Source organism: Schistocerca americana, unplaced genomic scaffold (assembly GCF_021461395.2).
Source record: "Schistocerca americana isolate TAMUIC-IGC-003095 unplaced genomic scaffold, iqSchAmer2.1 HiC_scaffold_177, whole genome shotgun sequence".
NCBI lineage: Eukaryota > Metazoa > Arthropoda > Insecta > Orthoptera > Acrididae > Schistocerca > Schistocerca americana.
In genome coordinates this window covers 125,001-130,000 of record NW_025725864.1, presented here as the reverse complement: position 1 = coordinate 130,000, position 5,000 = coordinate 125,001, and the positions used below count along the sequence as shown (strand labels likewise).

The window sequence follows — 5,000 nt, the reverse complement described above, 5'->3', positions numbered from 1 at the left end:
CCGAGACACTCACTCAAGAGCACCCTGGTAGGATTGCAACGGGGTCCGCCTCGGGACGCACGAGCACGCACGAGGCGCGTCGCACGCCTTCGGCTCGCCCCACCGGCAGGACGTCCCACGATACATGCCAGTTAAACACCGACGGGCGGTGAACCAACAGCGTGGGACACAAATCCAACTACGAGCTTTTTAACCGCAACAACTTTAATATACGCTATTGGAGCTGGAATTACCGCGGCTGCTGGCACCAGACTTGCCCTCCAATAGATACTCGTTAAAGAATTTAAAGTGTACTCATTCCGATTACGGGGCCTCGGATGAGTCCCGTATCGTTATTTTTCGTCACTACCTCCCCGTGCCGGGAGTGGGTAATTTGCGCGCCTGCTGCCTTCCTTGGATGTGGTAGCCGTTTCTCAGGCTCCCTCTCCGGAATCGAACCCTGATTCCCCGTTACCCGTTACAACCATGGTAGGCGCAGAACCTACCATCGACAGTTGATAAGGCAGACATTTGAAAGATGCGTCGCCGGTACGAGGACCGTGCGATCAGCCCAAAGTTATTCAGAGTCACCAAGGCAAACGGACCGGACGAGCCGACCGATTGGTTTTGATCTAATAAAAGCGTCCCTTCCATCTCTGGTCGGGACTCTGTTTGCATGTATTAGCTCTAGAATTACCACAGTTATCCAAGTAACGTGGGTACGATCTAAGGAACCATAACTGATTTAATGAGCCATTCGCGGTTTCACCTTAATGCGGCTTGTACTGAGACATGCATGGCTTAATCTTTGAGACAAGCATATGACTACTGGCAGGATCAACCAGGGAGCTGCGTCAACTAGAGCTGAGCAGCCGGCCGCCCGGGAGTGTGTCCCGGGGGCCCGCGCGAACACGCAAGCGTCCGCTCAATTATTCTGCAAACAGGAGGAGGCTGAGCTCCCCTGCACAATACACCTCGAAACCCTCTCAGGTCCCGGCGGCGCGCAGCGCCGTCCTAAGTACTTGGTCGGGTTCGAGAGAGGCGCAATCGCCCGGAGTTTGGCGAGTAGACGCTTTAGGTGCGACCACCCGTGCTCCCAACTGAGCTTGCCGCTGCCGACAGAGGCCCGGGAGCGTGCTGTCGTGGCATTGCCGGCGGGAGACAACACGCGCCACCTACGGTGACCGGCAGCTCCAACGCCAGCGCCACAGAAGGACAAAAGCCCCACTTGGGTGCCGAAGCGAACTCTCCCAGCACAGCGCACGCGCCAACACGTCCGCACAGCTGCGATACAAACCACCTGCGAGAACCGCAGAGGCGACCGAGCAGCAGACGGCGTCGCGGCGCCGAGCGCCGGGCGGCGGCGCATCCTCAGCGCACACAGTCCTCAATCGGACCAGCACACTGCAGATGTCCACCGCGCTTCGCACCGGGCCCGCGAGGACCTACTTTGGCCGCACGGCGCCGCGTGCAGGGTGCGCCGGCGCGCAGCTGCGCCGCCTGCCGCCTCCGTCGGCCGGCGCGCCTGCCACTGGCCGCCCCCACCAGCCGGCTGTAGCGCGTGCGCCCACGCACCGCGCGGCCAGCACGCCGGGAGGCCCCCCCTCACCGGCCGGGGACGGTCCCACCCAGCCACCGCCGCGTATCGCTTCACACCCAGATGCCATTCACGTTCGTGGGCATGGTGGGTATCGCTGGAACAACCGGTTGGTAGCTCAACCGATCGTCGCCATCACTGATTCACCTCTAGCGAGAACAACCGCACCACAACGGTTTACCAGTTGTTCATTTGCATAACGTCACCAGCAAACGTAGGCGTCCATCGCCATTTGCAAATTCAACGATTGTTGCATGCCTGTGTCAGGTGTCACGACACACTATGTCTGCCCACATACACGCAACAACATGTGCACGCTTCGCGAACACGTGGAAGGTGGCCCCCGTACGTATGCGATGTCCATTGCGCGAACGACTGTCAACCGGCCTCTGTCGCATGTCGCAGATGTGGAACGCAGTGCACCATGCTATCACGGTGTGTGAGAAGAGACGACTACGTCTGACAACACGCGCCACTACATCAACAGACGGCTCATGCTGATCGCCATCCAGGGCATACCACACTGCAATCCAGCTCTTATAGGGAGACGACACGTAGCTGAGTGCACAACATTTGGACCGCATGGTTCGCCGTTGTTGGCGCAGTCGTTGTACGGTCACATGTACCACGATGTATCATTCAGTACATGAGGACCAATGTGCAGTACAGTGTGTGATTTGGACGTACAACATCAGCGGACAGTTGACACAGGCCGTACCACAGCGTAGGCTAAGTGCTTCGCACATGCGAATGCCAATGAACAACTGCAAATGCCAATGAACAACTGCAAAGGGCATTGAGCATGTACGTCCTGCTGCCATCCACATTACAGTGTATAGCTGCAAGGTGTTTAACATGAAGCGATACACTGGGGACCGGGCAGTGCGAGTAGCAAACTATATTGCGGGGGTTGCAGTTAGGCAACACTACACTAATTTAACGCGTCGTATGACAATTACAGAGCAGGTTAAGGCCCAACGTGTGTTGGGTTAAGGCCCAACGTGTGTTGGGTTAAGGCCCAACGTGTGTTGGGTTAAGGCCCAACGTGTGTTGGGTTAAGGCCCAACGTGTGTTGGGTTAAGGCCCAACGTGTGTTGGGTTAAGGCCCAACGTGTGTTGGGTTAAGGCCCAACGTGTGTTGGGTTAAGGCCCAACGTGTGTTGGGTTAAGGCCCAACGTGTGTTGGGTTAAGGCCCAACGTGTGTTGGGTTAAGGCCCAACGTGTGTTGGGTTAAGGCCCAACGTGTGTTGGGTTAAGGCCCAACGTGTGTTGGGTTAAGGCCCAACGTGTGTTGGGTTACGTTAAGGGGCAATGTGGGTTACGTTAAGGGGCAATGTGGGTTACGTTAAGGGGCAATGTGGGTTACGTTACGGCGCAATATAGGTTACGTTACGGCGCAATATAGGTTACGTTAAGGCGCAATATCGGTTACGTTAAGGCGCAATACAGGTTACGTTAAGGCGCAATACAGGTTACGTTAAGGCGCAATACAGGTTACGTTAAGGCGCAATACAGGTTACGTTAAGGCGCAATACAGGTTACGTTAAGGCGCAATACAGGTTACGTTAAGGCGCAATACAGGTTACGTTAAGGCGCAATACAGGTTACGTTAAGGCGCAATGCAGGTTACGTTAAGGCGCAATGCAGGTTACGTTAAGGCGCAATACAGGTTACGTTAAGGCGCAATACAGGTTACGTTAAGGCGCAATACAGGTTACGTTAAGGCGCAATACAGGTTACGTTAAGGCGCAATACAGGTTACGTTAAGGCGCAATACAGGTTACGTTAAGGCGCAATACAGGTTACGTTAAGGCGCAATACAGGTTACGTTAAGGCGCAATACAGGTTACGTTAAGGCGCAATACAGGTTACGTTAAGGCGCAATACAGGTTACGTTAAGGCGCAATACAGGTTACGTTAAGGCGCAATACAGGTTACGTTAAGGCGCAATACAGGTTACGTTAAGGCGCAATACAGGTTACGTTAAGGCGCAATACAGGTTACGTTAAGGCGCAATACAGGTTACGTTAAGGCGCAATACAGGTTACGTTAAGGCGCAATACAGGTTACGTTAAGGCGCAATACAGGTTACGTTAAGGCGCAATACAGGTTACGTTAAGGCGCAATACAGGTTAGGTTAAGGCGCAATACAGGTTAGGTTAAGGCGCAATACAGGTTAGGTTAAGGTACGACATAGGTTAGGTTAAGGTACGACATAGGTTAGGTTAAGGTACGACATAGGTTAGGTTAAGGTACGACATAGGTTAGGTTAAGGTACGACATAGGTTAGGTTAAGGTACGACATAGGTTAGGTTAAGGTACGACATAGGTTAGGTTAAGGTACGACATAGGTTAGGTTAAGGTACGACATAGGTTAGGTTAAGGTACGACATAGGTTAGGTTAAGGTACGACATAGGTTAGGTTAAGGTACGACATAGGTTAGGTTAAGGTACGACATAGGTTAGGTTAAGGTACGACATAGGTTAGGTTAAGGTACGACATAGGTTAGGTTAAGGTACGACATAGGTTAGGTTAAGGTACGACATAGGTTAGGTTAAGGTACGACATAGGTTAGGTTAAGGTACGACATAGGTTAGGTTAAGGTACGACATAGGTTAGGTTAAGGTACGACATAGGTTAGGTTATGGTACGACATAGGTTAGGTTAAGGTACGACATAGGTTAGGTTAAGGTACGACATAGGTTAGGTTAAGGTACGACATAGGTTAGGTTAAGGTACGACATAGGTTAGGTTAAGGTACGACATAGGTTAGGTTAAGGTACGACATAGGTTAGGTTAAGGTACGACATAGGTTAGGTTAAGGTACGACATAGGTTAGGTTAAGGTACGACATAGGTTAGGTTAAGGTACGACATAGGTTAGGTTAAGGTACGACATAGGTTAGGTTACGGTACGACATAGGTTAGGTTACGGTACGACATAGGTTAGGTTACGGTACGACATAGGTTAGGTTACGGTACGACATAGGTTAGGTTACGGTACGACGTAGGTTAGGTTACGGTACGACATAGGTTAGGTTACGGTACGACATAGGTTAGGTTACGGTACGACATAGGTTAGGTTACGGTACGTCATAGGTTAGGTTACGGTACGACATAGGTTAGGTTACGGTACGATATAGGTTAGGTTACGGTACGATATAGGTTAGGTTAAGGTACACATTGTTGTAAGGAAAGGTTTAATGGGGGGCGGGGCGGGGCGGCCGGTTTGTTGATTGTGATTATAGTAAGTGGATGCCTGCGGCATCATCTGATTTGCCACGTCAGGATGCACCTTTGGCTCATGACAGGCGGCGCTCTCATTCCATGCTTGTGGCAGACCTGTGTCTTTCATTCCTGCCATTGTTTGTGTGCTGTGAGAGGAGGCAGTATTGTGATGTTGGGTGCACCCCTGTGTAGGAC

General features: G+C 52.1%; 1 non-coding gene across 1 annotated transcript in view; it reads right to left on the bottom strand.

Moving 5' to 3' along the window:
* LOC124571646 overlaps positions 1–827 on the bottom strand; it is a 1,910-nt gene extending 1,083 nt beyond the window's left edge. Inside the window, exon 1 of the ribosomal RNA XR_006971963.1 lies at positions 1–827. This exon is cut by the window's left edge and continues 1,083 nt beyond it. This is a non-coding gene — a ribosomal RNA (small subunit ribosomal RNA).
* Positions 828–5,000: the final 4,173 nt, after the last annotated feature.